The sequence below is a fragment of the Pipra filicauda genome, unplaced genomic scaffold (assembly GCF_003945595.2).
Source record: "Pipra filicauda isolate LSUMZ 115617 unplaced genomic scaffold, ASM394559v2 scaffold18_size4552066_pilon, whole genome shotgun sequence".
Taxonomy (NCBI): Eukaryota; Metazoa; Chordata; class Aves; order Passeriformes; family Pipridae; genus Pipra; species Pipra filicauda.
This window is the reverse complement of record NW_024104298.1, coordinates 1,570,774-1,582,967: the sequence shown is the minus strand read 5'-3', so window position 1 is coordinate 1,582,967 and position 12,194 is coordinate 1,570,774. Positions and strand designations below refer to the sequence as shown.

General features: G+C 57.5%; 1 protein-coding gene across 1 annotated transcript in view; it reads left to right on the top strand.

Annotated features, from left to right (window-relative positions):
• Positions 1 to 4,647: 4,647 nt before the first annotated feature.
• BCOR (BCL6 corepressor) overlaps positions 4,648 to 12,194 on the top strand; it is an 83,229-nt gene continuing 75,682 nt past the window's right edge. The window contains exon 1 of the mRNA XM_039380194.1: positions 4,648 to 4,811. The gene's annotated coding sequence lies outside the window, so the exon portion shown is untranslated. The remainder of the gene's footprint in view (positions 4,812 to 12,194) is intronic.

Here is a 12,194-nt window from a genome sequence, read left to right as displayed (position 1 = left end):
TGGCAGCGGTGTTGAGCCGCTGTTCCGGCTCAACCGCTCCGGCTCGACGCGGCTAATGGGATCAGCCGCTGCCCTCCGCCACCACTGCGGTGTGTTGATTTTTCCAACCTCTCCGCCCGGCCCCGCTGCCCGCCGTCCCCCAGTCAGACCCAGCTACCGCTTGGCCGCCGGCGAGAGGCCGCGGCTTCGGAGGGCAGGAAATGGCTTGGCCGGGGAGCCGGGGCGGTCACCCCGCCCCGCCGCGATCCCGGGGCACGGCGACGGCCGGCGCGGGCTGCGCCGGGAGGCGCCCAGGGGACCGCGGCGGCCCCGGGCGGGACGCGTGAGGTGGGCAGAGCTCCACCGCCACCCCCGTTGCCACCCTCCCCCAGCACCCCCGAGCAGACTTTGCAGAGCTTTATTTTAACGGAACAACGGAGCGCGGCGAGCAAACTGCTGTTCCGCGCAGGGCAAGAAAAATGGGTTTTTAATAGGCAAGGTCGGCGTGCTTGGCAGCCGGCCATCGCGGCCGGGGAAATAAACAAACAGAGGAGCTGCGACTTCAGGTCGGAGCAGAAGTTGCGTTCCCGGCGAGATGAGCCCGCGGCGTGGTCCGCTGGGCGAGCGTGTAGCCGCGTACGGAGCCACCACGGCGAGCATCTCTGGCCCCCCAGCTTGCCCTGGCTCCGGGGGCGGCGCGCCGGGGTCCCGCGGCACCGGAACAAGAGGGGGGCCGGCTCAAGCTGCGCCCCTGCGCTGCCGGACGCGGTGCTGGCGAGCTGGCAGCGGGCAGAGGGCAGCTGGCCACCCTTGTTTACCGCGTTCCGGCGGTGCTGCACGCCCAGCCGCTGCTGTGCGGCACGGCCTGCCCTGGGGAGGCAGGAAGGGAGAGGTGGAGGGAGTGGGAGCGGAGCCTCCCGATCGCGAAGTGGCAAGGCGGCCGTGTGCCGGAGGGTTTCCAGCGATGCCCGCGGGGCTCCCGCCCCGGGGCTCGGCGGTGCCGGCCCCTCTGGCCGCACCGCGGGGGCGCCGCGCTCCCGCTCTCGCGGCGCGTTCCGGGCTCGGTGCCGAGCCCTCCCGGCTGCCGCGCATCAGCCTCCCCGCTGCCTCCTGCCGCTGCCTCGCTCACTCGCGGCTCTGCAGGCGGCAGGGCAGAGCTGATCCCGCAGTGTCCCCAGTGGTACTGGCCCCTGACTGGCCTTTACGTCTCGCCGCCGCTCGACGAAGAGCCCGAGGAAGGGGTGGGGGGACGGGGACCCGCTCCTCCGCTCGCCCTTCCCGAGCCTCTGCAGCGTCGGCTGCCTCAGGCCCACACGGGGCGAAAGGCGGCCCCCCGTCCGAGCAGGGGCTGTGCAGACCCTCTACTCGCGGAGTGCTCGGCGGGGACATCGCTTTAGAACCCAGCCACTAACAGGACCGGAGAAGCCCCGACGCTCCCGGGGTGAGGGAGGAACTACCCGTGCGTGCCCTCGGCAGAGGAGGGCGAAGGGAGCTGTGTCAAGAGAGCCGAGAGCGAAGTCCAAGCCTGGGGCAGCTGGACGAGAGCTCGGGAAGAGGCCGGCAACACTCGCCCTGGCGGTCACAGACCCTTCCCTCTCGCCGCTGCCATGGCTCCCACGGAGCACAGCCCGAGATGGGGCCCCGATTCGCTGGGAGGAGGCTCGGGGACGAGCCGAGCCCCCCCAGTTCCCACGGAGCCGCGGCCTGGGCTCCCAGCGCTGCTACACCGTCACCATTACCTCTCGGCCACATCGCGGCAGAGGGGAGAACCATTCCCCGTCCCGTCCCCCCCGCGCCGCTCCCTGTAGCTGGACACGGAGACAACGGGGGCTGCGACCGGGACGGGCGCCGGGCAGGGCGGTGGCCGCTGTCAGCGGCGCTGCTGCTTCTCGCCGCCCGGGCAGCTGCCAGGTTTTTGGCAGATCGCTCTGCAGACGGCTCCCAAGGACTCCTGCAAGGGCTGAGACTGGTCACGGGGAATAGCTGAATAGTGCGAGAGGCCGGGCTGAAGGAGGGTAGAATCGAGCCAGGGAGAGCGGGGACCGGTCAGGGTGGAAAAAAGGGAGAGAAGCAAAGAGCCGTGGGGAACGACAGGCAAAGCCGCCGGCCTGCAAAATGCCGAGTTGGCAGCATTGTCAAGAAGCTGGGGAGCACTTCAGCCCCGACAGCCAGGGAAAGGGGCGATGAAGAAGCAGCCTTAACAGGGCAACGACTGTCTCTTACAGACCTGGTGTGACCTATGGTTTAAACAATCTGGCTTCCCCTTCTAGTGCCAGGGTGTACCTGCAGGGTAGTCTCTGCCTTTCTGTCTCTCGTCCCATTATTCCACTACAATCTAATCCTTCTGTTGTGACCTACAGCAGAGCTCTGATTTATTTTTAATGCGTTCCGATTCCTGTTCCGTTGTCAAGAGATGCATTGAGATTCATTTTCCAACCCCTGCTTTTCATACTTCTGTTCTGCTGGAGGGACCCGCCAATAGAGTTTAATTCGATTTGATATGATTTAATGAACACCTTTATCTTTTGTTTTTAGCAGAAGGATAAAGAATACAACTGCATTCAGCTTTTGCTAAATCAGACATGTTTCCCACCGAAATCCTATCTGGTGACACACACTCACTGTAACATTTCATTAACAACCCCCTTGATATATTGATTTTTAATATTTGTATTAAATGTTGTGTAAAATTGAACTCAGGCGTTAGAAGAGATTGTGCAAGTCACAAGACATGACTCCTACTTAATTGTTATTTTTTTTTTTCGGTCCTGGAACAACAGTTGGAAAGAGGCCAGCAGGAGGGAAAAAAAATTAAAAATAAATTCTCCGGGGGGGGCGAGGGAAATAAAGGGCAGTGCCTGGGAGAATGCGGAGGAGATGAGGAGAAAGCGCAGCCCGGGTGGGTAGCGGGGCCTGGCCGATGCCTCGCCGAGACCCCTAGCCTCTGCAGGCCCCTCTGGGGACACCCCCGCCTGCCCCAGCGCTCTGGGCCGAGGCGGCCGCCCAGCTCCCCGCTGCTTCCCCTGCTCTCCCAGCTCGCTCGCTCCGTGTCGCCTCCCTCCCTCCTGCTCCATATGGTTTCTCCCCTCCTCCTCCTCGTCTTCTTCTCCCCCCTCCATGTTGTCTCCGTGACTCTCCCCGCTCCACGTTACGCCTCCGTTCCCCGGGGAAGTGTTTCCCCGCCGCGGCGTGGAGGGGCCCCGCAGAGCGGCCCGTCCCGGCCGCATGTCTGAGGGGTACAACTGGGCCAGCACGCAGCTCAGAGGGGCGAGAGGGGGACACTGGGGGTCAGGAGAGGGCCACGAGGAGGGGTGCCAGCCAAATCTCCCGACCAGAGGGAGTTTCCCGGGTGTGCGGAAGAAGAGCTTGAAGAAGTTGATCTCCTCCACGCTCCCCCCCCTTCTTGTTTTCTTTCTCTCTCCTCCCGATCTTCTCCGCACCTCCCTCCCCCCCCAGGAATACGAGGCATTCAGAGATCAACATAATTCACCTGCATCAAAAAAAACCTCGCGAGCTATAAACTAGCGGCTGATCCTCCGCTTAGACTAGTGTTTAGCCGTTCATGCATCATGAGTGTCAAATAAATGCCTGATTGAGGCCCTCAGCGGAGGAATTAGCTTTCCTTGTGCTGGAAATGCATAATAGAGAAAGTGCTGAGGCATCCTCCCCGGAGTTAGCTCGGGCTCCGCTCCCTGCTCTCCTCGTTTCGGGAGTTTTTCCCCTCTCATTCCGGCTCCGTTCCCCTGACCCCCCCTCCCTGCCTATCGCCCGCCCTTATCAGCATGCCCAGCTGGCCAGGGACAAGGGAAGCTCTCCGGTGTGTCCCGGACTGAGGGGGGCCGGCTGAGGGCTGAAGGGAGCAGCCGAGCATCTCTGCCGCTGCCCCGGCGGCGCTGCGGGGGCACCGCGGGGAGCGCTGCCTCTGCCGCCCGGGGCCGGGCGGGGGCGGAGGGAGCGGCGGGGGGGCCCCCTGAGCGAGCTCCTTGTCGCTTGGCCGCCCTTCCGCGCCGGGGGCCTCATCCTGCCGGCGGGTACGACCCAGCCCCGGAGTTTAGTAGCCAAGAGGGGCGGGGTGGGGGGTGGAAGGCTGATGCAGCGCTCGGTTCCGCCGTCCGGTCGCCCTCCGCTGTTCCGCGCCCGGCTCGCTGCCCGGGCGGGTCCGAAGTCCCCCCGGGCAGGGGACGCCGCCGGAGCTGGCGGCCGAGGCACACAGGGGTTAACCGGGAGGAGCAGTTAAAGTGCACGGGCTGCAGATGCTTTTCAGGCCTCGGTGTCTACCGTTTTAAATTAAAAAAATGCACCCGGCCCGACCATGCACCAGTGACCTGCAATTTCCCCTTCTTTTCAAACTGAAATACGGCCAAACTATCTTCAAGTTAACTTAAGGGCTGGGGACGGGGGCGGGGGAGGGGGGGGGGGGGGGGGGGGGAGGAGGAAATCGCTCTGGGTTGAGATCTCTGTGTCAAGTTTCATCCCCTCCTGACATGTCTGGCTCCGTGCCAAAGTCCTGAAAATGGAAAATTGGGGAAGGGCGGGCTGCGGGGGGGTGGGTGGAGGAGGGGGGGGAGCGGGCCAGAGCTCTCGGCGGAGCAGCAGTAGCGAGAGGCTCTGGCCAAGAGGGATGCATGAGCGAGCCCGTGTGAGCGGAGCGCGGCGGCATCTTCCGCCATCCATTCCGCCGCCCAGGCGCGTGGAAAGCCGCCGGCCGCTGCCATTGTTACCGGCGGGCGATGCGGGGACCGGAGCCGCCGCTCCGGCGAGAGATAAATAGCCCCTGACAGCGTCTCTTCGCACCCACAGCTCGGCAGATTGGATTCGGCGGACGGCCGCAGGTCTGTGTCGCTCCCTTTCGCGGGAGTCCCTTTAAATCACCACTCCACTCCTCCCCCGCCGCCACCTCTCCCGGGGGATGTTTCCAACCGTCCCCCACACAGCAGCCCTGCCGCCCTCCCGTGCTCTCTCCCCCTCCCGCAACCGCTTGTGGCCCTGCTGCCACGGCTCAGCTCGGCTTAGCACGGCTCGGCGCCACCGGCCCGGCGCGGAGCCCCGCCGGGGGAGGGGGAAAAGTCTCCGCTGAAATACTTTCGGCAGGCTGCGACTTTGCCAGGAGAGGTCTTAGCGTCGGATCTTTTGTCTTGGGGCCTTCGGCTGCGTGCGCCGGGGTGCCTGGCGGCTCTCCCGGGAAAAGCCTCCGGGGAAGGCGCTGGGGAGTCCCAGGTTGTGCCGCGGGCAGCAGCGCCCCTGCCCCCGCTGCCAGCGCCCGGCAGGCACTTCTGCAGGCTCGCCCGCCTTCTGGCCCCCCTCTCCCGCCGCAGCAGCTGAGGGGTTCGGGCTGAGCCCTGCCCTCCGGAGCCCCGTCCTGCCCACGCCTCCCCTTAGAGTGGGAGAGCGTGACAGTGGCCCCGCAGGGGGGTGGGGAAAGCGTGTGTCCCTCGCCACCCGCGGTGCTCGCCTGCACCGGCCATCCTGGAAAGAGGACCAGGGGACGACTCCGGTAGCCAGGGCGCTACTTTCCAGCTGACCCCCCCTCCCCGTGCCCAGTGGCCACGTGCGTTCCGGAGCACGCCTGGCACTTCTTGGGGTTGCTTTCCCCCGTGACACCGGGCAGTGCCACATCCTTCTCGGGCTCCTGCGAGCGGCTCGGCGTGAGGCGAGCCCGCACTTTGGTTTTTTTTTTTTTCATCATCCCTTTCCTCACCCCCCGCCCCAGCCGGGGCCGAGCCGGTGTGCGTGTGTGCGAGACGAGGTTATTGCCAGCCCGAGTCATTATTTCCAGGCCGGCTGCCGCGGGAGTCTCTCCCAGGTGGAGCCGGTGCGGGAGGCCAGTACCCGGGGAGACAAAGGCGGGAGCCGGGGCTGCGACCGGAGCCTTGCGGCGCGGGCAAGTGCGTGCTCGACCGGTCCCGGCTCGGCCCCCCGGCCAGCAGCGGTGCTCTGCGGGGTCGCGGGGCACTGCCGCCGCCCCGGGGAGCCCGGGCTAGGCTTTCCGAGTTACATTTGTTACATTTCCGAGTTATATTTTCAGTTATACTGAATCTACTTTTAGGTGATTGTTTTCCCTTTCCACTTGTTTGTTTCCTGCTAGCCTCGTAAACTGCCTCATGATTTATTACCTAGGCTAAGTGCTTAATTTGTGAATATGAAACAGATTAAAAGGAGATCGGCGTATTTTAGCAGGCAGGCCAGAGCAAAGCCCAGCAGCTGTTTCGAGTTTGTAGGCATCTCCAACCTCGTGTTAAGCAGCCCAGCCTGCTAGTGATCAAGGGGGTATCCCCTGGCTCTCTCCGACAGGCCCACCGCCGCCGGCTCCCCGTGCTCACGGCTGGCGCGGAGACCGGCCACGGGATGGCCGCTCTGGGCTTTTTGGAGGGGGTGACAACCACAGGACTGATGCCGTCCGTCAAAGCGACACCCGCGGTTCTGGGATTTAGGATCCGCTTCGTCCCCGCCGCAGGCGGGCTCTGCCGGCGGAGGGCCCAGCAGGCACGCAGGGGGTTAACGACAACTCTGCCCTCTCCTTCAAAGGACTCACTCGAGATAGAGTAAATACGGTCGGGGCGGGGGGGGGAATGTGTGTGTGTGTGTGTGTGCCGCTCAGGCCACATGATGCAAAAGTAAGACAAGCACACTCCGGAGAACAAAGGCTTCCTACCCCTTTCCTCCCCCTCCCCCCAAAATCTGTCTTAATTCTGGAAGTAAACTTGAGCAGCTATAAAACAAAGGCGAACGATGAAAGTTATAGCCAAGGGACAATCAAAATAAATACCTTTGATGCAGTCCAAGCACGCACTTCGTATTTTTGGGAGCTCCCCACTACCCTCAGCCAGGCACAACATTACAGGCTCTCCCCAGGACAGGGGTGATCTTCACCCCTGGGGTTGTGGATCAGGCTGATGTAGGCCACCTTCCACGGCCCGGGAAACACCCGCTGCCCGGGGCCAGCACCACTTCGTAGCCCTGGGGGAGGCGGGCAGGGCCAGACCGGGCAGGGCCTTCGGGTCTGGGGCCGGGGGCTGCAGCACTGGGACAGGGGTTCTCTGGGTGTCCCGCGGGGTTAGCTCGCTGAGAGACATCCCCGTGAGACGTGCCCGAGGCCCTGCAGCGTGGGGCCGGGAGTGTGTTCTGGCTTCACCGTGAGCTGTGCTCCCGCCCTGCGGGAGCCCGACAGGAGCCAGCCAGGGTGGTTTGCCCCCTGACCCAGTGGTGGTCCCGGCCCCAGGTCATGCAAGTGACATCTCCCAGCCCGTGCCCCCTGCTCCTGGCTGCCCTGCGTTTGCAGAGCAGACCAGCTACTTTCATGCTTGTCACCAGCACCCCGGAGCAATTCCCAGCCCCAGTGTCCCACAGAGCCTGCCTTCTCCCCCTGCCACCCCCTCCCTTGGCCCTTGGAGGACGTTTTAACGCATCGCATCAGGGATGGCAGAGGAAGCGAAGAGGCACAGCAGCAAAACAGCTGCCTGTGCAGCCTGGCAGACAGCGAGGCCTGACGAGTACAAAGTATTGCTGCTAAGCTCAAAAGTCAGAGAGAGGCAAAAATCTATAACCTGCCCTGTACCTCTGAGCACCACTTAAGAAGCAGGAGCAAGAGCAGTTTGCCACTCCTGCTGGAGCACAGCAGAGAGGGCTGGCTAGGAGGTAAATGATTCATGTGCCCTTGTTGCACCAGCGCATTTGCTCTGGTGTTGCAGACGCGGCTGGTGTTGGCACAGCGGAAGGAGCAGGAGATGGGGGCAGACTCTGGGCACAGCATGGGGACAAGGTGTGGTGTGGCACGTGTCTGGGCAGGCTGAGCCCTGGTCTGCCTGGGAGCAGCAGAGCAAAAGACCATGCACGTGGCATTCAGAAAGATCCCTCTGTGTATGTGTGTGTGAAGATGTCAGAGTAAATTGTCTGGAGAAAACTCAAACTGTGGTTGGGAGGCAGTCCTGTAGGTACATGTGAGTGAGGGCTCGGGAGCACCCCCTCCCATGACAAGAAAGCATCTGAAAGAAGAGTGCAAGAAAGAGATAACAGCGGATATCTGTGTGTGAACTGCTTCAGGTTGGCTTGAGACAAGGTCCTTCTGTATTTGGGGCAAGGTTTGTGACAAACTAATACTAGAACTCATCTCCCAGGAGCCTCATGGGGTTTAGGTGTAGTTGATTGGTCCCTGCCTTGTCACGGGAAAGGTATTGCATAGGTATTACATACCACCCCTGTTTCTAAGCCCTGGGCCTTATTGTTCATTGTCTAAAGGTGAGACTGAAACTTTTGAGCAACCTGAAGAGTAGTAGGCAAAAATGGCCCCAGAGTCTCCACATCTCCCTGTAGGTTCTGCACAGAGCTGTTCTCTGACTAGGTATGTCCAGCATTTTAAAAGGGAGAGAAAAACACAGGATTGTGTCATGATGATTACATACATCACTTTTCAAGCACTATGCATAAAAAGAAGCTGGAAAACAAGACATTAGCAATGGAAAAGGAAAGCAATCCTTTCCAACTTGTTGGCTTGGCCTTAGCAGTCCTCTCTACCTCAGGGAGGGCCATGGTCACAGTGTTAAGCCTTGGTTATGCTGCTGAAATTCACCGTGCTAAAAGTCACCTGGTCCCTTGAGCGCCCTCGTAAAGCACTCCAAGGCCCCATAGAAAATGGTTTGCGTGTACTTAAAACTATGTGGATTTGCTTCCAACTGTTCATAATGCCAATTTCAGCCTGATCGTGTCTGGCGTTCACTGAATTAACGCCTGGATGGATCTAAGTCCCAGTGTCTCAGGCCAAAGTAGTTCAGATAGTCCTCCTGCTGCTGTCCCTCGCTGCCCCAAAGGCATTTTAAAATCTCCTTGGAAGTGCCATTATGTGGTGATGGCTAAGCCTGAGAAACAAAGCAGTGGAGAACACCATTACAGCAGAATGGGCAAACCCTGATGGCTTGGAGCAGTTGGCTGGGTCACCAGAAGGTGTGAAAGCTCCTTCAGTTTGAGCACAGGTGCACCCCAGGCCCCTCTTCTAACCCCAGCCCTTTGCTGCCAGCAATAGTAGGCTGTAGGCACCTCCTCCCCACCAGCCTGCAGCCCTTCTTGCAGCTGGGCTTACATCTTTGACAGTTTGTCAAGTCACAGTGTTTCTCTTTTTCACTGTTTCCTAACATCTCACCACCTTCAGAACACTCCTGAGATGCAAAAAAGCAATTTCAAAAGTCCTGTCACCGAAAATTCTTAAAGACCAATACATGACCACTTAAATGATACCTTCATATTCTTATAAACTGTTTCTGCTGCCTGTCTAGACTCTGTTTTATTTGTAAGGTCTTCAGGGTAGTCTCTGCCTTGCATCATCTAATGTACTGCTCCTATCATCTAAACAGAAGTTTTGGACTAGGGTAAGGCTTAAGGCATTGAGATAAACAGGGGGATCAACATATGCTAAATTTCAGTGGTATTTTATCTTTCCAGGTTCACAAATATTTTGTTACCTGCCAGCAGCTTTATTGTGCTGGGCACTCTGTAGGCACAGAAGGCAGATTGCTCCTGCCTGCCCAAAAAATGGAAGCAAAAGTGTAAAATCTACAGCAGTAGATGACCACGAGAGCAATGCCAGTGGCACAGGGAGACAGGTGAGCTCCTGGACTTAGTCATGGGCTCCTTTGCTGTAGCTTTCTAAGGCCACCACTCCCAAAGTCTGCAGTTGGAAGGGAACAGTGTGTGTTTGTACGTGTGTGTTCATGTGAATGTAATTGCGTTTCTACATAATGTGGATTACCTTTCTTTTGGCAGCAAATCTGTTCAGGGGGTTTAGAGAGAAAGATAAATCCTGCAGCCATTCCCTTCCTGGGAAAGGGCATGTCTTCTGTCACTTTCTCTGCTCCTTTTTCCAAGTGGTCCCCAAACATGCTTTTTCCCAGCTCAGCATCTGATATCACCTTGAGAGCCTGCCCACTCTCTGCATGACACACTCCCACACGGGGAAGGGGGGGAAAACGCAGGGAATAAGGCACAGCAGGTGAGGTGTTGCTCAGATGAAAGGGAGGAGAAAGGAACTGGGGTGTATGGCATAGAAGCAGCCCCAACAGCATTGCCCCAAATGGTGCTAATGTGATGGTTACAAATCCACTGTTTCCCGGGAATCCCTCCTGGCAGGGAGGTCAGGTGTGCCGTAGGTGCAGGACACCTAATGGGCTCCCTTATTCTGAACCCTGGTAGAGCTGCTTGGCTTTACAAAGTGTGAAGGCAACCTTGTCGGGAAAGAGAGCTCCATTGATTTAAATGCAAAATTACCCTCCTGCAGTTCTAATTTCCCAGGCGAGGGCTGTGCAGGCTCTGAAAACATGAAAGTTGTTGATGTATTGGTTCAATTAATTTTTAAAATAAGTTTGAATGCCATTTGTTTCAAATTTGATGGGAAAGCGCTCTGGATTTTTGCAAGCAAAGACTGAGGTGAGCGCGGATGGAGTGTGTGTTTCGCAGAGCCTTGAAAAGAGGGGTTAAACATTGCGTTCATTTAGTACCAGGCCTCTGTGCAGGGATGAGTGAGATCCACTGGTGAAAGAAAAAGACCTGAATGTCTGTATTTGCTAAGTGGCACCCAGCAGCAGTCAGCCAGCTCACAGAGAAGAGCAGACAGGCGGGTGTGAGGCCCAGCAGAGACTGCTGGGTCCCTGGTGCTTTTAAAAGGAAATAATAGCTTGTGGGGGAACCCTTTCTGGTGGCCTTGGCTCCCGTGACCCCCCTCTGATGTATGATATTTAAACAAGGAAATGTCAATATTGGTTTTCCACATACAGCCTCGTTCTGCTCTCCATGAAAACTAACGACAAACCCCTTAGAGGGTTGGAGGAGAGCAGACCCCAAAACAGTCACTCAGACCCAAATACTGTTTGCTGCAACAGCCTGGAAGGAAGGAAGTGCAGTTGTCATGAGCGGCTGGGCGACGTGTGCTTGCAGGTAAATTAGACAGAAGAGAAGCAATCCCATCCTGCCTCAAAGCTGCAGGTCTGATGGTTTGAATGATTATTGCTTTTTAAAATTATAAATTGCATTTTCGTACAGCGAGTGAGGATAATGTGCTGCTTACTAGAATTAAGTGCAACTCAAGGGTGTTTTGTTATAACAAAGGTGACTTCTCTGTGCTCGCTTTTTCATGGTCAGGTCTAACGGGGAATTTGATTTGAACCTGCTGGCTATCTAGCAGTGGTTTTGGAAAGGAGTAATGCCCATCGTACGAGAAGATATCCATAAACTGGGCCATGAGATGTGTCTGCTGATATATGTGTCCTCTGAGGTAGGAAAGTGTAAGTCATAGGAAGAGAGGGCAAGTGTGTCTGACTCATAGTAAAACGAGGGCATGTGGAAAGTATAAACGAAGGGAGGGCTGCTACTAGTAGGACATAAAGGCTGTGTTATGTGTCACAGGGAAAGTAACTTAAGCTCGTGGATAATTTAGGCTTAAAGGGGCAGTTGTACAACTGCATGGTGCAGAACATGAGGTGGGGCATAAGCATAAAAGAAACTTCACGCTTGATCCTGTGCTGCCCCTGTCTTGGTGCTGGTTTATGCAGGCTGGGCCTCGACAGGTGTTGCAGTAGCAGCTTCAAGGTCCTCTAATATAATGTTAACTTCATCATTGTTCACTCCAGGGTAAAAAGTGTAGTTACAGAAGCTTTATGCTCTAGCATCACTTCCCCAGAGGCAGTAGCAGAATAAGTGGTGTGCAAGTCCCTTAAGCAGCTCTGTGCAAATGGAGAATCACTCCTATATGGGGACCAGCTTTTCTGCTTTCCCACTGGAAGATGTCCGTGGTGCAGGCCCACCAAGCTCACCAGGTCTCCAGCATATGCCATAACCTCTGTTAGGGCAGAGATCTCAGCGGGAAAAACCTGGGGAACTGAGCGAGCTAGAAGATGCTGTGTGCCAGTCTAATTGGCTTTGGCAGGAAAAGCACTTTTGGTTCTGATGCATGACCATGACTAACATGAATCTCCAAGTGGGATTATGAAAAAAGACCTATTATTTGGGAGGAAAATAAATAAAGGAGTGTTGCTCAGGTATGACTCCTGCTAGGAAGCACAGAGTTCATGTATGAAGCTGAGGCTCATCCATTTCCAAGAATGTGTCTGTCCTATATGATTTTCTGCTTTTGAGAATACAAATGATATGGAAAGAGATTGTTGGATCGCAGACTTTCATCCTTGCTGTACAAGGCCCAACACAATGCAGTCCTACATACAGCTGAGGCTTTT